This window comes from Gymnodraco acuticeps, unplaced genomic scaffold (assembly GCF_902827175.1).
Source record: "Gymnodraco acuticeps unplaced genomic scaffold, fGymAcu1.1, whole genome shotgun sequence".
Lineage (NCBI taxonomy): Eukaryota > Metazoa > Chordata > Actinopteri > Perciformes > Bathydraconidae > Gymnodraco > Gymnodraco acuticeps.
The window spans coordinates 1,928,826-1,952,057 of NW_022990454.1; the positions used below are offsets into that span (position 1 = coordinate 1,928,826).

At 37.2% G+C, this 23,232-nt stretch overlaps 1 long non-coding RNA gene across 7 annotated transcripts; it reads right to left on the bottom strand.

Moving 5' to 3' along the window:
* Nucleotides 1–1,269: 1,269 nt before the first annotated feature.
* On the bottom strand, nucleotides 1,270–21,634 carry LOC117552376. 7 transcript variants are annotated; one of them, XR_004569945.1, is made up of 10 exons: nucleotides 21,582–21,634; nucleotides 10,168–10,301; nucleotides 9,459–9,558; nucleotides 8,335–8,538; nucleotides 7,985–8,051; nucleotides 6,725–6,832; nucleotides 5,515–5,622; nucleotides 4,663–4,770; nucleotides 2,991–3,101; nucleotides 1,270–2,434 (listed from the first exon to the last, which is right to left on the bottom strand). It is a non-coding gene; the product is annotated as an uncharacterized LOC117552376 (long non-coding RNA). The 7 variants fall into 7 exon arrangements; XR_004569950.1 differs by lacking the exon at nucleotides 21,582–21,634 and having other exon boundaries at nucleotides 8,384–8,538; nucleotides 10,168–10,456; XR_004569944.1 differs by lacking the exon at nucleotides 21,582–21,634 and having other exon boundaries at nucleotides 10,168–10,456.
* Between the last annotated feature and the right edge of the window lie 1,598 nt (nucleotides 21,635–23,232).

Sequence of the window (23,232 nt, forward strand, 5' to 3'; positions counted from 1 at the left end):
TGTTTTGTAGGCAGACCATGCAGGCCAGCCCGATGGTCACCAAGGTTCATGTTTTAATAGCATTTTTACAAAAAAAGCCCAGGCGAGCCTAACATGTGAAAAAATGGCTTAGACCTCAGAGAGTTTTAGGCTGTTATGTACTGTTGGAGTGGTAAGCTGGTAAGTTGTATTTTGTTGGACGAACGCACTTATTGTAAGTCGCTTTGGATAAAAGCGTCAGCTAAATGCAATGTAATGTAATGTAATGTAAGCAGGCCTATTGTTTCTGGATATTTGTGGAGTTAGGTGGTCCGTGAGTGTTTTTTTATTGGTTAAGTGGTCCTTGGTATGAAAAAGTTTGAGAAACACTGCGCTAGTGCATTGTCAACTGGGGGAGCCTCACTGCGGGGAAATTATACAGATGGCTAGTCCGCCCCTGAAAAATGTCTATGCACCCGTTATTATTAATAATAATTTAAGAAATTCAATTTTTATTTTTACCCCTGTCCTAATGCATCACTCCATATCCTCTGTGAATCCTGGGATACCATCAGAAACACTTTATCTGGGACTGATCAGAGTCAGGGTCATGGAGAACAGCAGCAGATGGCTCGGGCTAATGCCTGAGACTCTTCTTTGCTCCTGTTCCATTTCCTTGCTCTGTTCGGTAAACAGTGATTGGTGTCTGGCTGCCCAGTGTGAGGCCAATCAGCTCTCATCTGGTGTGATGAAAAGTGACATAAATAGATTTGGTCTGAAAGGTTTCCTTTGCTGTGATTAAGAGCCTCGCAGGATGCACGGAGAATTCTGATTCTAACACATTTGCTTTCCATATGCAAACCAGCCGCAAAACAAACTCATCAATTTCACATCAGCTTTCATTTAGCTTAATGGCCAGCCATTAACAAAACCAATCGCCTCCCTCCTGTGTCTCTCTCACCATCATTATTTGAGTTAACAGAGCACATGGAATCATATTCACACACACACACACACACACACACACACACACACACACACACACACACACACACACACACACACACACACACACACACACACACACACACACACACACATCCTTGTGCAACTCAATTGTGGGGCCCGAACTGATTTTACCCAATTGTGGGGTCCACCCTTTCCAACTATACTAGACCTCCGTAAAAAATCAGGCAATATAGAAAAAAAATTAGAATCACAAAAATCACTTCAAATAAACATAATTCCAAGCTTTTGTCATTATGCTAGTTTTTTACACACTTAGTGGGGCGCAGTTTCTAGCAGTCAGCACTTATGAGGTCCATTATACACACACACACACATATTTCTAGTTTTCATATCTTGGAAGGGATCAGACACACACATATTTCTAGTTTTCATATCTTGGAAGGGATCAGAGTTACTAGAGACATTATTGAGTTGAATGGACTTTCCTTGTTACCAAAGAAACTGCAGAACAGCATCATGAACATTTACATTCTACTCTGATATTTTTTACACCAACAAATTCACATTGCTGGTAAAATAAGTCATTACTTAGGTGATTAGCCTCATCTTAACATAGAATATAACTAGACAGTAGACATGGCAGTAACATTGAAACACCATGGAGACCAAATCAATAATCCCCTAAAGATCCTTTTCGTTCAACATTGTTTTTTCTTAGAGGCAACAATTAGTAATTCTTGAGAAAAAAGTATAATTCATATAAACTCTCTACAACATTATTTTAATGCTATAAATATTTATTTGTATATTATTGGGGTGTTTCTATATCGTTAAAACAAAATGTACAACTTGACCAATCCCATGACCCAAAAAACAAAACAAACAGGCCTAACAAATCAGTAGACTTTTACCTCCTTTTGAGTTACATTTAACAATGACATATTCTGGTCATTTTGAGGTTCAAATTTGTATAAAGTTTCTCTCCTGTGAAATGTTTCCATGCTTCAATGAGGGATTTTAGACTTTGAAAAACATTTACATGCACAAAAAGATATTTTCTACACTACAGGAGAGGGAAAACCCTAAAAGCAAAAAAGGAAATCTTTGAAAACATGGATGATTCTTTCTAGCAGCATAATCGGAATGCAATTGATTTCCCTTTAATTTATATTAGTTGACGATTCAAAAATGAAAATTTGGTTTGGTTTAGGTAAAGCCCCTAGTTTTGGTAGTGGTACTTGAAATCCTTCTTTCAACATTGAACGTATTTTTCCTTGGTTCAATTTTATTTCATTTACATTCGGAGAGAAGAAATTGAAATGTTCATGTAATACTTAACGGCTCCCCAGTCCCTATTTGTTAGGGCTTGAGGTTCGGCAGGGATACAATCCTCACATGCATCTTTCCCTGGAACCTGGTTCTTGATTGTCCATTTCATAACCCAAGTGTTGTTCCACAGCAGCACTTTCTGCTGACGTCCAGCTGCGTTTCACAAACGTTTGTTTCCCTAGGTGGACAAATAATAACATGTCATAGGTTTAAGAAGTTTAAGAGCCAGTTATTATCATACAGTTAAGAATCTTATAAAACATTTAAAAAGTACCCATATTGCAGATCTGAAAGAATGTTAATGGTGCGACACCTTCTGATCACTTTATTTCATCACAATCAGACACACCATTTTGTTTGATACTAAGAGTTTGATTATCAACAAAGTGATTGGTCAATTTATCTGTAAGCTCCCATTCATTGTGCAGATACAAACTAGCGTCTGGCATAATTTATAGAATTTATCAAAGTTGCAAAATGGTATTCCAGAAGATGTCCGTGTGGCTCATTTACAGTCCTGCTCCAGTGTAGTTTGTGACATCCAAGGCAAATACTTGAACATGTCTATGTTGCAGAGTAAATGAATACACTTAATTTATTACAGACAGAATACTTACTTAAATGTACATAATAATACATGTAAACATTGTAAAATGTAAAAGGTCTTATCTTGGTACATAGTGAAAAGGAAAGAATAAACATATTGTGGAGACGGCTCCATATTACTGAATTACCTCGGTAGTAGCACAGTCACTGTTTGATGCTTATGTAGACATAAAGTTCCAAGGAGAGCGTCTCGTCCTCAACTCCCTCCCTGGATTAGTCTGCCCGTTTGTCACCTGGAACTGAGATACAAAAATAATGCACTAAGAAGATAGTAACCATGCATATAATCATTAGTTGCTGAAGTTAGCTAAATGACAAACTATCTGAAACTGGATTTGGATCAAAACAAAGGCATGGCATTATTTAGTCCTGTGGTCTCAATACATTTTACAATATCAAAAAGGGGTTGCAATGGACTGCTTTCAAATTACCCTTTCAAACATGCACAGGCTCAGGAAGTGTATAATTATACATACAATGACCTACTATTAGATGTGATAAAGGTACTTTAGAAATAATTGTATTCATTTTAGGTCCTAACCAAACGGGAGGGCCCCATAAGGACAATACTAGAAACAAGTGTGTGTGTGACAGGTTTCTGTAACTACTCCCATCGAGGCTAATGTAAATGATAACCGTTTTAACAATGCTTATGCTCACAAAGTGTTAACTTACGCCTACAACAACTTGAGTTTAGATTCTAAAAGGTGTTGCACAAATGTTTTTAAATGACTTTAAGTTATAACCAAATGGGAGGGCCCCATAAGGACAAGACTAGAAACCAGTATGTGTGACAGGTTTAAGTAACTACTCCCATCGAGGCTAAGGTAAATGACAACCGTTTTAACCATGCTTATGCTCACAAAGTGTTAACTTACACCTACAACAACTAGAGTTTAGATTCTAAAAGGTGTTGCACAAATGTTTTTAAATGACTTTAAGTTATAACCAAACAGGAGGGCCCCATAAGGACAAGACTAGAAACCAGTATGTGTGACAGGTTTAAGTAACTACTCCCATTGAGGCTAAGGTAAATGATAACCGTTTTAACCATGCTTATGCTCACAAAGTGTTAACTTACACCTACAACAACTAGAGTTTAGATTCTAAAAGGTGTTGCACAAATGTTTTAAAATTATTTTAAGTTATAACCAAACGGGAGGGCCCCATAAGGACAAGACTAGAAACCAGTGTGTGTGACAGGTTTATGTAACTACTCCCATCGAGGCTAAGGTAAATGATAACCGTTTTAGCCATGCTTATGCTCACAAAGTGTTAACTTACACCTACAACAACTAGAGTTTAGATTCTAAAAGGTGTTGCACAAATGTTTTTAAATGACTTTAAGTTATAACCAAACGGGAGGGCCCCATAAGGACAAGACTAGAAACCAGTATGTGTGACAGGTTTAAGTAACTACTCCCATCGAGGCTAAGGTAAATGATAACCGTTTTAACCATGCTTATGCTCACAAAGTGTTAACTTACACCTACAACAACTAGAGTTTAGATTCTAAAAGGTGTTGCACAAATGTTTTAAAATTACTTTAAGTTATAACCAAACGGGAGGGCCCCATAAGGACAAGACTAGAAACAAGTGTGTGTGTGACAGGTTTAAGTAACAGATCCCATTATAGTCTAAAAATATGTTCAATTTAGTTTCCTCAGTCAGATCTACACAAATCACTCAATTAGTAACAGGATTAAAGCTGTATCAGAAAAGAGTTTTTAAAAAAAAGGTCCTCTCTTGAAAAGGACAACATTAACATATTGTGGAGACAGCTCCATATTACTGAATTACCTCGGTAGTAGCACAGTCACTTGTTGATGTTTCGGGGAAAGTCAAGTCTAAGGGGAGCCTCTCCTCCTCAACTCCCTCTGGATTAGTCTGCCCGTTTGTCACCTGGAACTGAGATACAACAATAATGCACTAAGAAGATAGTAACCATGTATATAATTATTAGTTGCTGAAGTTAGCTACATGATAAACTATCTAAAACTGGATTTGGATCAAAACAAAGGCATGGCATTATTTAGTCCTGTGGTCTCAATACATTTTACAATATCAAAAAGGGGTTGCAATGGACTGCTTTCAAATTACCCGTTTCAAACATGCATAGGCTCAGGAAGAGTAGAATTATACATACAATGACCTACTATTAGATGTTAAAAAAGGTACTTTAGAAATCTTTTAATTAATTTTATGTTATAACCAAACGGGAGGGCCCCATAAGGACAAGACTAGAAACAAGTGTGTGTGTGACAGGTTTCTGTAACTACTCCCATCGAGGCTAAGGTAAATGATAGCCGGTTTAACCATGCTTATGCTCACAAAGTGTTAACTTACGCCTACAACAACTAGAGTTTAGATTCTAAAAGGTGTTGCACAAATGTTTTAAAATTACTTTAAGTTATAACCAGACGGGAGTGCCCCATAAGGACAAGACTAGAAACCAGTGTGTGTGACAGGTTTAAGTAACAAATCCCATTATAGCTAGTCTAAAAATATGTTCAATTTAGTTTCTTCAGTCAGATCTACACAAATCACTCAATTAGTAACAGGATTAAAGCTGTATCAGAAAAGAGTTTTTAAAAAAAGGGTCCTCTCTTGAAATTAACATATTGTGGAGACAGCTCCATATTACTGAAATACCTCGGTCGTAGCACAGTCACTTGTTGATGTTTCGGGGAAAGTCAAGTCTAAGGGGAGCCTCTCCTCCTCAACTCCCTCTGGATTAGTATGCCCGTTTGTCACCTGGAACTGAGATACAACAAGAATGCACTAAGAAGATACAAACTATCTGAAACTGGATTTGGATCAAAACAAAGGCATGGCATTATTTAGTCCTGTGGTCTCAATACATTTTACAATATCAAAAAGGGGTTGCAATGGACTGCTTTCAAATTACCCTTTCAAACATGCATAGGCTCAGGAAGTGTAGACTTATACATACAATGACCTACTATTAGATGTTAAAAAGGTACTTTAGAAATCTTTTAATTCATTTTAAGTTATAACCAAACGGGAGGGCCTCATAAGGACAAGACTAGAAACAAGTGTGTGTGACAGGTTTCTGTAACTACTCCCAGCGAGGCTAAGGTAAATGATAACAATTTTAACCATGCTTATGCTCACAAAGTGTTAACTTACGCCTACAACAACTTGAGTTTAGATTCCAAAAGGTGTTGCACAAATGTTTTTAAATGACTTTAAGTTATAACCAAACGGGAGGGCCCCATAAGGACAAGACTAGAAACCAGTGTGTGTGACAGGTTTTTGTAACTACTCCCATCGAGGCTAAGGTAAATGATAACCGTTTTAACCATGCTTATGCTCACAAAGTGTTAACTTAAGCCTACAAAAACTTGAGTTTAGATTCCAAAAGTTGTTGCACAAATGTTTTTAAATGACTTTAAGTTATAACCAAACGGGAGGGCCCCATAAGGACAAGACTAGAAACCAGTGTGTGTGACAGGTTTATGTAACTACTCCCATCGAGGCTAAGGTAAATGATAACTGTTTTAACCATGCTTATGCTCATAAAGTGTTAACTTACACCTACAACAACTAGAGTTTAGATTCTAAAAGGTGTTGCATAAATGTTTTAAAATGACTTTAAGTTATAACCAAACGGGAGGGCCCCATAAGGACAAGACTAGAAACCAGTGTGTGTGACAGGTTTAAGTAACAAATCCCATTATAGCTAGTCTAAAAATATGTTCAATTTAGTTTCCTCAGTCAGATCTACACAAATCACTCAATTAGTAACAGGATTAAAGCTGTATCAGAAAAGAGTTTTTAAAAAAAGGGTCCTCTCTTGAAATTAACATATTGTGGAGACAGCTCCATATTACTGAAATACCTCGGTCGTAGCACAGTCACTTGTTGATGTTTCGGGGAAAGTCAAGTCTAAGGGGAGCCTCTCCTCCTCAACTCCCTCTGGATTAGTATGCCCGTTTGTCACCTGGAACTGAGATACAACAAGAATGCACTAAGAAGATACAAACTATCTGAAACTGGATTTGGATCAAAACAAAGGCATGGCATTATTTAGTCCTGTGGTCTCAATACATTTTTCAATATCAAAAAGGGGTTGCAATGGACTGCTTTCAAATTACCCTTTCAAACATGCATAGGCTCAGGAAGTGTAGACTTATACATACAATGACCTACTATTAGATGTTAAAAAGGTACTTTAGAAATCTTTTAATTCATTTTAAGTTATAACCAAACGGGAGGGCCTCATAAGGACAAGACTAGAAACAAGTGTGTGTGACAGGTTTCTGTAACTACTCCCAGCGAGGCTAAGGTAAATGATAACCGTTGTAACCATGCTTATGCTCACAAAGTGTTAACTTAAGCCTACAACAACTTGAGTTTAGATTCCAAAAGTTGTTGCACAAATGTTTTTAAATGACTTTAAGTTATAACCAAACGGGAGGGCCCCATAAGGACAAGACTAGAAACCAGTGTGTGTGACAGGTTTATGTAACTACTCCCATCGAGGTTAAGGTAAATGATAACCGTTTTAACCATGCTTATGCTCACAAAGTGTTAACTTACGCCTACAACAACTAGAGTTTAGATTCTAAAAGGTGTTGCATAAATGTTTTAAAATTACTTTAAGTTATAACCAAACGGGAGGGCCCCATAAGGACAAGACTAGAAACCAGTGTGTGTGACAGGTTTAAGTAACAAATCCCATTATAGCTAGTCTAAAAATATGTTCAATTTAATTTCTTCAGTCAGATCTACACAAATCACTCAATTAGTAACAGGATTAAAGCTGTATCAGAAAATAGTTTTTTTTTAAAAAGGTCCTCTCTTGAAAAGGACAACATTAACATATTGTGGAGACAGCTCCATATTACTGAATTACCTCAATATCAAAAAGGGGTTGCAATGGACTGCTTTCAAATTACCCTTTCAAACATGCACAGGCTTAGGAAGTGTAGAAATATACGTAGAATGAACCTATAACACAAGAATGCACTAAGAGAAGATCTCAAAAGGTATAGCTATCCAATAATAAACAAATTAATCACGTACTATAATTATTTGGACGGAAACAATAAAATGTGTTGAATCACGTGTTATTGTTGAGTTATATGTGTAAATGTACCTGTTTGCGCAAAGGCCAGTCAGCATCCCCGTAACTGCAGGTTATTTCTTCTTCTGGGGAGTTGTCTCTGCAAATAGGCAGAGATGTGGCATCCAATCAATGACAATAGTTTTCATCTTGCAGTTTGGTGTTTGCCCAGTAACTTGTCTTGAAGAGATGCATCAAGGGGTCAAGACTTAAATAAATAGAGATTGAATGTTAGTAGTATAATTTGCATACTTGGATTGGATACAGTGTTGAAAGTAACATTTAAAAAGAAAAATTATTATTATTATTATAGACTTCAGAAAACACCGTCCAGAACCCGCCCCCCTTCACCTCAATGGAGAGAGAGTGGAGAGGGTCCCCACCTTTAAGTTCCTCGGGGTTCAAATTTCGGAGAGCCTCAGCTGCACACACCACTGCAGCAGTTAAAAAGGCCCAGCAGCGACTGCACTTCATGAGGGTGCTTCGGAGGAACAGACTGAACAAGAAGCTGCTGGTGTCCTTCTACCGGGCGACCATCAAGAGCGTGCTGTCATTCTCCATCTCTGTGTGGTATGCTGGATGTTCAGCTGCGGACAAGAAAGCCCTGCAGAGAGTGATTAGGATGGCAGAGAAAACCGTCGGCGGCTTTTGCACACTGGGACAGAGTTGCACTCTGAATCTCGTTGTATTTTTTGTATAATGACAATAAAAGGCTTTAACTTTAACTAAAACCAAGTGTACACTAAAGTGCATTTCCAGTCACTAAAACAAAGATGTGCTCTGCTCCCACATAGTTTTCCTTGCAAAAGTATCCAAAAGACTAAGGGCAGCAATAGACAATGCTGGAGACAACAGTGTGAAATCTATTTGACTACACATTATTATAAATAAACTACGGTCATGTTGCCGGTTAGAATGTTATGTTTACATATTCACTCACCTGTGTCTGAGACACATTACATTCAAATGTTTATCAACAAAGTTTGATTAAAACATCCAAAGGGTTATGTTTAAATCATCACAACTGACGTCAACAAATAAGAAATAATAACCCAATTGGCCCCAGAGATGCTTATTTAATTATATATGATTTATTCTGAATAATAACTGTTTGACTAAAACAGTTATTGGGATAACTTTGTATTATTATATGGGAACATGCTCAACTTCCATGTGGCCCATTTATATGATGCCTAGAGTCTGTAACAGGCATATGGTGTTTCTTTTGTTTTAAACACTCACATTTGACTTTTGTAAGTGGCTTATTTATTGATGAATGAATATTTAGAAAATGTTACCAAATATTACAAAATTATCTTATCTTAAATAATTGCATAGCTTTTTGCTTTTCCCTAGCTTTAAATGTTAATACTGCCAGTAAAAAGTAACTTTTTGGAGTTAAGATTCCCATGGGAAGCAATGTTGGGATTATAAATTAAGATATTGTGATTTAATTTGCACTATTTGCTTGTGTTTATTTAAAACATACAACATTGTAAGCACTTACCTTTAAACGGTGTGTTAAAAATGTGATCCTGGCATCCTGTTGAAGACCAAGCCGTCTCTTCCTCACTGAACTCTGTTTTCTTAATTGTCAGCCATCTCACCTGTTAGACAGAAGAATAGCCTTAATTATTAATTACACCCTGATCCTGTTTAGGATATTTCAATGTTAGCAGGTTCTCAGTCAGTTCAGTCATTCTGATGTTTAATGATGACCATTGTCACATAACTTATTGAAGCTAATGTTATCCCAACTTAATTGAATAAGAAAGTTAATAGCTAGCTTACGTTATCTGGCTAAGAAGGTATAATATTATGTATTATTTACACCACTTTTACAAAGAGAAGTGCCACATGAAAGCCATGTGCACTAAAAGCCTGACTTAATGGTGTGCTGTTCACTCTCTCAGTCTTCTAACCTCATCATGTAGCGCTTGACTGTTTAGCTGAAGCTGTGAATATTTTTCAGCCAAACTCAACTCTTCAGCTGTTTGCTGGCTGTTCTGTGCTTTGCTCTCTGTTGTATCCATATCATCACTGTTGCCAGTATTTTTCATTATTTGCTAAATGAGTTTTAGCAATTTCCTTAGATGATACATTGAAATATCCTCTTCTTCATCATTTATTACATTATCCACGGATTCTGTTATTAGTCTTGTTAAAGCTCGCCTTGTAATGACATTTCCACTTGAGACTTTAGCTTCATCACACACCTCTTTGAGCTGATCCAGTTGCAACCTGCTGTGCGCGTCCGGTGCTCCAGCCCTGCTCGCTCCCGTCAGGGGAAAACTCCGTCCGAGTTGGTGTCACACACAGACACGGCGAAACATTAATACCTCAGCAGTGCCTCCAATATTTGTTGCACACGTGGACACAAGAGGGATTTCCAGGCGTGCATACGTTTAAAAAACAAGACGATCTTTACTTCAGTTCTTCAATTTACGTAAAAGCAAGACTTTACATCACGTGTCTGCATGCACTCCTCTCATCCCCCGAGCTGCCCCCCCCCCCCCCCCACGTGCCTGTGTAAACTTCACTAATTTAGGCATTGCACATGAATACAGTGCATAAATATCCAAAATCCTATGGAGGACAAATCACGTTGCTTACTTCCGGGTTTTAGGATGCGTCACTGCATCACTGCTCTGTCCTGTTTCTGAACTCACAGCACAGCTTAGTAAGAGTGGGGGAGGGGAGGGCAATCAGGTGCACGTGCACCATGCTCTGCAAATGCACGGGGAAACGAACCACAGGAATATTGCCGTTGTTAACTCCCTGCATCCTGATGCTATCTTTACTTGTACTCAAGCACCAGATCTGAATAATTCTACTTTTACTCAAGTACAAGATCTGAGTACTTCTACTTTTACTCCAGTACAATATCTGAGTACTTTTACTCAAGTACCAGATAGAGTACTTCTACTTTTACTACAATATCTGAGTACTTCTACATTTACTCAAGTACAAGATCTGAGTACTTCTACTTTTACTACAGATCTACTTTTACTCAAGTACAATATCTGAGTACTTCTACATTGACTCAAGTACACTATCTGAGTACTTCTACTTTTACTAAAGTACCAGACCTGGGTACTTATACTTTTACTCAAGTACAAGATCTGAGTACTTCTACTTTTACTCCAGTACAATATCTGAGTACTTTTACTCAAGTACCAGATAGAGTACTTCTACTTTTACTACAAGATCTGAGTACTTCTACATTTACTCAAGTACAAGATATGAGTACTTCTACTTTTACTACAAGATCTGAGTACATCTACATTTACTCAAGTACATATCTGAGTACTTTTACTCAAGTACCAGATCTGAGTACTTCTATTTTACTCAAGTACAAGATCTGAGTACTTCTACTTTTAATCAAGTACAATATCTGAGTACTTCTACTTTTACTTTACTACAAGATCTGAGTACTTCTACTTTTACTTTACTACAAGATCTGAGTACTTATACTTTTACTCAAGTACAAGATCTGAGTACTTCTATATGTACTACAATATCTGAGTACTTCTACTTTTACTCAAGTACAAGATCTGAGTACTTATACTCAAGTCCAATATCTGAGTACTTCTATATTTACTACAAGTAAGAGTGGGGGAGGGGAGGGCAATCAGATGCACGTGCACACCATGCTCGGCAATGCACGGGGAAACGAACCACAGGAATATTGCCGTTGTTAACTCCCTGCATCCTGATGCTATCTTTACTTGTACTCAAGTACAAGATCTGAATAATTCTACTTTTACTCAATTACAAGACCTGAGTACTTCTACTTTTACTAAAGTACCAGACCTGGGTACTTATACTTTTACTCAAGTACAAGATCTGAATAATTGTACTTTTACTCAAGTACAAGATCTGAGTACTTCTACTTTTACTCAATTACAAGACCTGAGTACTTTTACTTAAGTACCAGATAGAGTACTTCTACTTTTACTAAAAGATCTGAGTACTTCTACTTTTACTCAATTACAAGACCTGAGTACTTCTACTTTTACTAAAGTACCAGACCTGGGTACTTATACTTTTACTCAAGTACAAGATCTGAGTACTTCTACTTTTACTCCAGTACAATATCTGAGTACTTTTACTCAAGTACCAGATAGAGTACTTCTACTTTTACTACAAGATCTGAGTACTTCTACATTTACTCAAGTACCAGATAGAGTACTTCTACTTTTACTACAAGATCTGAGTACTTCTACTTTTACTACAAGATCTGAGTACTTCTACATTTACTCAAGTACAAGATCTGAATAATTCTACTTTTACTCAAGTACAAGATCTGAGTACTTCTACTTTTACTCAATTACAAGACCTGAGTACTTCTACTTTTACTAAAGTACCAGACCTGGGTAATTATACTTTTACTCAAGTACAAGATCTGAATAATTCTACTTTTACTCAAGTACAAGATCTGAGTACTTCTACTTTTACTCAATTACAAGACCTGAGTACTTCTACTTTTACTAAAGTACCAGACCTGGGTACTTATACTTTTACTCAAGTACACGATCTGAGTACTTCTACTTTTACTCCAGTACAATATCTGAGTACTTTTACTCAAGTAGCAGATAGAGTACTTCTACTTTTACTACAATATCTGAGTACTTCTACATTTACTCAAGTACAATATCTGAGTACTTTTACTTTTACTCAAGTACCAGATAGAGTACTTCTACTTTTACTACAAGATCTGAGTACTTTTACTCAAGTACCAGATCTGAGTACTTCTATTTTACTCAAGTACAAGATCTGAGTACTTCTACTTTTACTAAAGTACCAGACCTGAGTACTTCTACTTTTACTTTACTACAAGATCTGAGTACTTATACTTTTACTCAAGTACAATATCTGAGTACTTATACTCAAGTCCAATATCTGAGTACTTTTACTTTTACTAAAGTACAAGATGAATACACTGCATACATATCCAAAATAATATGGAGGAGAAATCACGTTGCGAGGGAACCAGCATCTTATTTCCGGGTTTTAGGACGCGTCACTGCATCACTGCTCTGTCCTGTTTCTCACAGCACGGCTTAGTAAGAGTGGGGGAGGGGGAGGGCAATCAGGTGCACGTGCACACCATGCTCTGCAAATGCACAGGGAAACGAACCACAGGAATATTGCCGTTGTTAACTCCCTGCATCCTGATGCTATCTTTACTTGTACTCAAGTACAAGATCTGAATAATTCTACTTTTACTCAATTACAAGACCTGAGTACTTCTACTTTTACTAAAGTACCAGACCTGGGTACTTATACTTTTACTCAAGTACAAGATCTGAATAATTGTACTTTTACTCAAGTACAAGATCTGAGTACTTCTACTTTTACTCAATTACAAGACCTGAGTACTTTTACTCAAGTACAAGATCTGAGTACTTCTACGTTTACTACAAGATCTGAGTACTTCTACTTTTACTCAAGTACAATATCTGAGTACTTCTACATTTACTCAAGTACAATATCTGAGTACTTCTACTTTTACTCCAGTACAATATCTGAGTACTTTTACTCAAGTACCAGATAGAGTACTTCTACTTTTACTACAAGATCTGAGTACTTCTACATTTACTCAAGTACAAGATCTGAGTACTTTTACTCAAGTACAATATCTGAGTACTTCTATTTTACTCAAGTACAAGATCTGAGTACTTCTACTTTTAATCAAGTACAATATTTGAGTACTTCTACTTTTACTAAAGTACCAGACCTGAGTACTTCTACTTTTACTTTACTACAAGATCTGAGTACTTATACTTTTACTCAAGTACAAGATCTGAGTACTTATACTCAAGTCCAATATCTGAGTACTTTTACTCAAGTACAAGATCTGAGTACTTCTATATTTACTACAAGATCTGAGTACTTATACTCAAGTACAAGATCTGAGTACTTATACTTTTACTAAAGTACAAGATGAATACACTGCATACATATCCAAAATCATATGGAGGAGAAATCACGTTGCGAGGGAACCAGCATCTTATTTCCGGGTTTTAGGACGCGTCACTGCATCACTGCTCTGTCCTGTTTCTCACAGCACGGCTTAGTAAGAGTGGGGGAGGGGAGGGCAATCAGGTGCACGTGCACACCATGCTCTGCAAATGCACAGGGAAACGAACCACAGGAATATTGCCGTTGTTAACTCCCTGCATCCTGATGCTATCTTTACTTGTACTCAAGTACAAGATCTGAATAATTCTACTTTTACTCAATTACAAGACCTGAGTACTTCTACTTTTACTAAAGTACCAGACCTGGGTACTTGTACTTTTACTCAAGTACAAGATCTGAATAATTCTACTTTTACTCAAGTACAAGATCTGAGTACTTCTACTTTTACTCAATTACAAGACCTGAGTACTTCTACTTTTACTAAAGTACCAGACCTGGGTACTTATACTTTTACTCAAGTACAAGATCTGAGTACTTCTACTTTTACTCAATTACAAGACCTGAGTACTTCTACTTTTACTAAAGTACCAGACCTGGGTACTTATACTTTTACTCAAGTACCAGATAGAGTACTTCTACTTTTACTTCAAGATCTGAGTACTTCTACATTTACTCAAGTACAAGATCTGAGTACTTCTACTCAAGTACCAGATCTGAGTACTTCTATTTTACTCAAGTACAAGATCTGAGTACTTCTACTTTTAATCAAGTACAAGATCTGAGTACTTCTACTTTTACTAAAGTACCAGACCTGAGTACTTCTACTTTTACTTTACTACAAGATCTGAGTACTTATACTTTTACTCAAGTACAAGATCTGAGTACTTATACTCAAGTCCAATATCTGAGTACTTTTACTCAAGTACAAGATCTGAGTACTTCTATATTTACTACAAGATCTGAGTACTTATACTCAAGTACAAGATCTGAGTACTTATACTTTTACTAAAGTACAAGATGAATACACTGCATACATATCCAAAATCATATGGAGGAGAAATCACGTTGCGAGGGAACCAGCATCTTATTTCCGGGTTTTAGGACGCGTCACTGCATCACTGCTCTGTCCTGTTTCTCACAGCACGGCTTAGTAAGAGTGGGGGAGGGGAGGGCAATCAGGTGCACGTGCACACCATGCTCTGCAAATGCACAGGGAAACGAACCACAGGAATATTGCCGTTGTTAACTCCCTGCATCCTGATGCTATCTTTACTTGTACTCAAGTACAAGATCTGAATAATTCTACTTTTACTCAATTACAAGACCTGAGTACTTCTACTTTTACTAAAGTACCAGACCTGGGTACTTGTACTTTTACTCAAGTACAAGATCTGAATAATTCTACTTTTACTCAAGTACAAGATCTGAGTACTTCTACTTTTACTCAATTACAAGACCTGAGTACTTTTACTCAAGTACAAGATCTGAGTACTTCTACGTTTACTACAAGATCTGAGTACTTCTACTTTTACTCAAGTACAATATCTGAGTACTTCTACATTTACTCAAGTACAATATCTGAGTACTTCTACTTTTACTCCAGTACAATATCTGAGTACTTTTACTCAAGTACCAGATAGAGTACTTCTACTTTTACTACAAGATCTGAGTACTTCTACATTTACTCAAGTACAAGATCTGAGTACTTTTACTCAAGTACAATATCTGAGTACTTCTATTTTACTCAAGTACAAGATCTGAGTACTTCTACTTTTAATCAAGTACAATATTTGAGTACTTCTACTTTTACTAAAGTACCAGACCTGAGTACTTCTACTTTTACTTTACTACAAGATCTGAGTACTTATACTTTTACTCAAGTACAAGATCTGAGTACTTATACTCAAGTCCAATATCTGAGTACTTTTACTCAAGTACAAGATCTGAGTACTTCTATATTTACTACAAGATCTGAGTACTTATACTTTTACTAAAGTACAAGATGAATACACTGCATACATATCCAAAATCATATGGAGGAGAAATCACGTTGCGAGGGAACCAGCATCTTATTTCCGGGTTTTAGGACGCGTCACTGCATCACTGCTCTGTCCTGTTTCTCACAGCACGGCTTAGTAAGAGTGGGGGAGGGGAGGGCAATCAGGTGCACGTGCACACCATGCTCTGCAAATGCACAGGGAAACGAACCACAGGAATATTGCCGTTGTTAACTCCCTGCATCCTGATGCTATCTTTACTTGTACTCAAGTACAAGATCTGAATAATTCTACTTTTACTCAATTACAAGACCTGAGTACTTCTACTTTTACTAAAGTACCAGACCTGGGTACTTGTACTTTTACTCAAGTACAAGATCTGAATAATTCTACTTTTACTCAAGTACAAGATCTGAGTACTTCTACTTTTACTCAATTACAAGACCTGAGTACTTCTACTTTTACTAAAGTACCAGACCTGGGTACTTATACTTTTACTCAAGTACAAGATCTGAGTACTTCTACTTTTACTCAATTACAATACCTGAGTACTTCTACTTTTACTAAAGTACCAGACCTGGGTACTTATACTTTTACTCAAGTACCAGATAGAGTACTTCTACTTTTACTTCAAGATCTGAGTACTTCTACATTTACTCAAGTACAAGATCTGAGTACTTCTACTCAAGTACCAGATCTGAGTACTTCTATTTTACTCAAGTACAAGATCTGAGTACTTCTACTTTTAATCAAGTACAAGATCTGAGTACTTCTACTTTTACTAAAGTACCAGACCTGAGTACTTCTACTTTTACTTTACTACAAGATCTGAGTACTTATACTTTTACTCAAGTACAAGATCTGAGTACTTATACTCAAGTCCAATATCTGAGTACTTTTACTCAAGTACAAGATCTGAGTACTTCTATATTTACTACAAGATCTGAGTACTTATACTCAAGTACAAGATCTGAGTACTTATACTTTTACTAAAGTACAAGATGAATACACTGCATACATATCCAAAATCATATGGAGGAGAAATCACGTTGCGAGGGAACGAGCATCTTATTTCCGGGTTTTAGGACGCGTCACTGCATCACTGCTCTGTCCTGTTTCTCACAGCACGGCTTAGTAAGAGTGGGGGAGGGGAGGGCAATCAGGTGCACGTGCACACCATGCTCTGCAAATGCACAGGGAAACGAACCACAGGAATATTGCCGTTGTTAACTCCCTGCATCCTGATGCTATCTTTACTTGTACTCAAGTACAAGATCTGAATAATTCTACTTTTACTCAATTACAAGACCTGAGTACTTCTACTTTTACTAAAGTACCAGACCTGGGTACTTGTACTTTTACTCAAGTACAAGATCTGAATAATTCTACTTTTACTCAAGTACAAGATCTGAGTACTTCTACTTTTACTCAATTACAAGACCTGAGTACTTCTACTTTTACTAAAGTACCAGACCTGGGTACTTATACTTTTACTCAAGTACAAGATCTGAGTACTTCTACTTTTACTCCAGTACAATATCTGAGTACTTTTACTCAAGTACCAGATAGAGTACTTCTACTTTTACTTCAAGATCTGAGTACTTCTACATTTACTCAAGTACAAGATCTGAGTACTTCTACTTTTACTCCAGTACAATATCTGAGTACTTTTACTCAAGTACCAGATAGAGTACTTCTATATTTACTACAAGATCTGAGTACTTATACTCAAGTACAAGATCTGAGTACTTATACTTTTACTAAAGTACAAGATGAATACACTGCATACTTATCCAAAATCATATGGAGGAGAAATCACGTTGCGAGGGAACCAGCATCTTATTTCCGGGTTTTAGGACGCGTCACTGCATCACTGCTCTGTCCTGTTTCTCACAACACGGCTTAGTAAGAGTGGGGGAGGGGAGGGCAATCAGGTGCACGTGCACACCATGCTCTGCAAATGCACAGGGAAACGAACCACAGGAATATTGCCGTTGTTAACTCCCTGCATCCTGATGCTATCTTTACTTGTACTCAAGTACAAGATCTGAATAATTCTACTTTTACTCAATTACAAGACCTGAGTACTTCTACTTTTACTAAAGTACCAGACCTGGGTACTTATACTTTTACTCAAGTACAATATCTGAATAATTGTACTTTTACTCAAGTACAAGATCTGAGTACTTCTACTTTTACTCAATTACAAGACCTGAGTACTTTTACTCAAGTACAAGATCTGAGTACTTCTACTTTTACTCAATTACAAGGCCTGAGTACTTCTACTTTTACTAAAGTACCAGACCTGGGTACTTATACTTTTACTCAAGTACAAGATCTGAGTACTTCTACTTTTACTCCAGTACAATATCTGAGTACTTTTACTCAAGTACCAGAGAGAGTACTTCTACTTTTACTTCAAGATCTGAGTACTTCTACATTTACTCAAGTACAAGATCTGAGTACTTCTACTCAAGTACCAGATCTGAGTACTTCTATTTTACTCAAGTACAAGATCTGAGTACTTCTACTTTTAATCAAGTACAAGATCTGAGTACTTCTACTTTTACTAAAGTACCAGACCTGAGTACTTCTACTTTTACTTTACTACAAGATCTGAGTACTTATACTTTTACTCAAGTACAAGATCTGAGTACTTATACTCAAGTCCAATATCTGAGTACTTTTACTCAAGTACAATATCTGAGTACTTTTATATTTACTACAAGATCTGAGTACTTATACTCAAGTACAAGATCTGAGTACTTATACTTTTACTAAAGTACAAGATGAATACACTGCATACATATCCAAAATCATATGGAGGAGAAATCACGTTGCGAGGGAACCAGCATCTTATTTCCGGGTTTTAGGACGCGTCACTGCATCACTGCTCTGTCCTGTTTCTCACAGCATGGCTTAGTAAGAGTGGGGGAGGGGAGGGCAATCAGGTGCACGTGCACACCATGCTCTGCAAATGCACAGGGAAACGAACCACAGGAATATTGCCGTTGTTAACTCCCTGCATCCTGATGCTATCTTTACTTGTACTCAAGTACAAGATCTGAATAATTCTACTTTTACTCAATTACAAGACCTGAGTACTTCTACTTTTACTAAAGTACCAGACCTGGGTACTTATACTTTTACTCAAGTACAAGATCTGAATAATTCTACTTTTACTCAAGTACAAGATCTGAGTACTTCTACTTTTACTCAATTACAAGACCTGAGTACTTCTACTTTTACTAAAGTACCAGACCTGGGTACTTATACTTTTACTCAAGTACAATATCTGAGTACTTCTACTCAAGTACCAGATAGAGTACTTCTACTTTTACTTCAAGATCTGAGTACTTCTACATTTACTCAAGTACAAGATCTGAGTACTTCTACTCAAGTACCAGATCTGAGTACTTCTATTTTACTCAAGTACAAGATCTGAGTACTTCTACTTTTAATCAAGTACAAGATCTGAGTACTTCTACTTTTACTAAAGTACCAGACCTGAGTACTTCTACTTTACTACAAGATCTGAGTACTTATACTTTTACTCAAGTACAAGATCTGAGTACTTATACTCAAGTCCAATATCTGAGTACTTTTACTCAAGTACAAGATCTGAGTACTTCTATATTTACTACAATATCTGAGTACTTATACTCAAGTACAAGATCTGAGTACTTATACTTTTACTAAAGTACAAGATGAATACACTGCATACATATCCAAAATCATATGGAGGAGAAATCACGTTGCGAGGGAACCAGCATCTTATTTCCGGGTTTTAGGACGCGTCACTGCATCACTGCTCTGTCCTGTTTCTCACAGCACGGCTTAGTAAGAGTGGGGGAGGGGAGGGCAATCAGGTGCACGTGCACACCATGCTCTGCAAATGTACAGGGAAACGAACCACAGGAATATTGCCGTTGTTAACTCCCTGCATCCTGATGCTATCTTTACTTGTACTCAAGTACAAGATCTGAATAATTCTACTTTTACTCAATTACAAGACCTGAGTACTTCTACTTTTACTAAAGTACCAGACCTGGGTACTTATACTTTTACTCAAGTACAAGATCTGAATAATTGTACTTTTACTCAAGTACAAGATCTGAGTACTTCTACTTTTACTCAATTACAAGACCTGAGTACTTTTACTTAAGTACCAGATAGAGTACTTCTACTTTAACTAAAATATCTGAGTACTTCTACTTTTACTCAAGTACAAGATCTGAGTACTTCTACTTTTACTCCAGTACAATATCTGAGTACTTTTACTCAAGTACCAGATAGAGTACTTCTACTTTTACTACAAGATCTGAGTACTTCTACATTTACTCAAGTACCAGATAGAGTACTTCTACTTTTACTACAAGATCTGAGTACTTCTACTTTTACTCAAGTACAATATCTGAGTACTTCTACATTTACTGAAGTACAATATCTGAGTACTTTTACTCAAGTACAAGATCTGTGTACTTCTACATTTACTCAAGTACAATATCTGAGTACTTCTACATTTACTCAAGTACAATATCTGTGTACTTCTACATTTACTCAAGTACAATATCTGAGTACTTCTACTTTTACTACAGGATCTCAGTACTTCTACTTTTACTCAAGTACAAGATCTGAGTACTTTTACTCAAGTACAAGATATGTGTACTTCTACATTTACTCAAGTACAAGATCTGAGTACTTCTACTTCTACTCATGTACAAGATCTCAGTACTTCTACTTTTACTCAAGTACAATATCTGAGTAATTCTACTTTTACTCAAGTACAAGTTCTGAGTACTTCTATATTTACTACAAGATCTGAATACTTCTATTTTTACTCAAGTACAAGATCTGAGTACTTTTACTCAAGTACAAGATATGTGTACTTCTACATTTACTCAATTACAAGATCTGAGTACTTCTACATTTACTACAAGATCTCAGTACTTCTACTTTTACTCAAGAACAAGTTCTGAGTACTTCTATATTTACTACAAGATCTGAATACTTCTACTTTTACTCAAGTACAAGATCTGAGTACTTTTACTCAAGTACAAGATCTGAGTACTTCTATATTTAATACAAGATCTCAGTACTTCTACTTTTACTCAAGTACAATATCTGAGTACTTATACTCAAGTACAATATCTGAGTAGGCTACTTATACTTTTACTAAAGTACAAGATCTGTGTACTTCTACTTGTACTCATGTACAATATCTGAGTACTTCTACATTTACTACAAGATCTCAGTACTTCTACTTTTACTCAAGTACAATATCTGAGTACTTTTACTCAAGCACAAGATCTGAGTACTTCGACATTTACCATAGCCCTTAGCTGCTATGCTTAACACTTTGCTGCTTTGCTTAGCAATTGCTGCTAAGTAGCTGCTAATATTAGCACCTCTGACTTCACCCACCTCGGACCAAAAGCCTAAATATGGTACACAATGTCTCTTAATTCACCACACTGTAGTACCCCGATTGTAAATTCTTAGCACTTAGCTGCTACACTTAGCACTGCTAAGTTGCTGATAATATTAGCAGCTACAAAGGTAGCTAAAGCCTACTGAGCAGTTACAAATATTACTTACTTAATCACAATTAGAAACATATCAAGAAACAACTGCAATAAATGTGGAGGGAAACTTTGTTATAAACCAAATAATTACAATATTAAACCAAAACATATTAAATAACTTACCTGTTGCTCAAAGCAAAGTCCATGTGTTGTCATTCATGTAAGTAATTCAATGCATGGGAAATGGCTGCATGAGATCTCGCAATATCTCGCGGGATTACGCACATCACACGTGATTTGGTTGCCGGCATCTGATTGGCTTAAATGTTACACACTTTCAGGAAGTGTGTATAACTGTAGTTACACCAAATGGCCTCCGGGGAAAAAAATAGTTTACACACTTTTCTAATTTTTGTGACATTGTGGGCCAAGTGAAAAAAAAGCAAGAGGCATATAAGGGGAAGCTCTAGAGCTCATTTATAGCTTTAATATTTGTGGGGCCCACCATTTTGGGCCCCACAATGCACCTGGGCCCCACAACGTGAGTGTTCTCCCTGTTTACAGGCCTCACAAAGTAATAAGAACAAGTGCACACACACACACACACACACACACACACACACACACACTCCAGACTTACCAAGCAGCTCTGTATTTGTTGTGGCACCAGATGGCAGAGAGTGTAACCAGCACTTACTCCGGGGTGAGAGGCATGAGGAATTTATTGCACATGTCCCAGAGTCAGGTACATTACATCTCAATGCATTTCAATAATGTTGCACTTTGCATATTGTGCACTGAGCAGCCATGCAAAGGAGGCCGTCATGAATAAATGCAATTTTTAACGTAATCTAAAAGACATAACAGTGCTGCTGCGACTGTAAGTAGCATGATTGCGCTGTTCTCAAATTGTTCCTGTCTTCAATCCCTCTTGTTTTAAAGTGTTGCAGGGATGGAGAGATGGCTGTGGATGGGGGTTTCTGATTGGGTTATATGGTGTTTATCACTACTGTTTTTTTACAGATGATTTTATTGCATTTTTGTCTTTATTGGACATAGTGGTAGGAATGAGAGCAAATATGGGGAGATTTTGTCTCCCTCTGTATATCTACAGCCTGTCTAAAGGAGGAGTTCCAGTGGCTGAGGGTCACATGGGTCTTAAAGCTCTGTTACCATAAATCAGAGAGGGGACGATCACACATATCAACTGCCTTTGACAAATGAAGAATTAAACTGAAGGAGAGAAAGCAAATATATGACAAGTTGTGAGTGTTTTTTCATGTTAAACAGGGAATAATGCAAATGTTTTAGTCCTGGATTAGTTTTGTGTAACTGTCTCGGACATTTACTGTAAAGGATTTTTGCCTTGTTAGCATACATTTGAAGTGGGTATTATTTATTGGCAGCATCACTGGTGTGACCATATACTGTGGCTGACCCAGTCGATATGCCCTTTGACCTTTGGTTACGGTCAATAGCCTGCATTTATATAGAGCTTTTCCAGTCTTTGCAAACCCTCTCTTCTCCACTGAAATTAGTTCTGTTCTGGTTCCGTGTCGTTCAGTGCGCAGTTGGTAAAACTTCCTAAGAACCAGCAGATCTGAGTGGCGCCGTGTCATGACGTCATCTTTCTGCTGCAACGCCAGCGAGGAAATCCCTCATGACAACAACAATGGTGAACATCATTAGAGCTGGGGGGTATACTACGAAGCAGGATTTTCGCTTAGCCGGCTAACTTCAGGGAAAACTCAGGGTTTCCGGTCCTACGAAGCTGGTTCTCTTTTTAGCAGGCTAGATCTCCATGGTAACTCATGCGGCTAACCTGCTCCGGAGC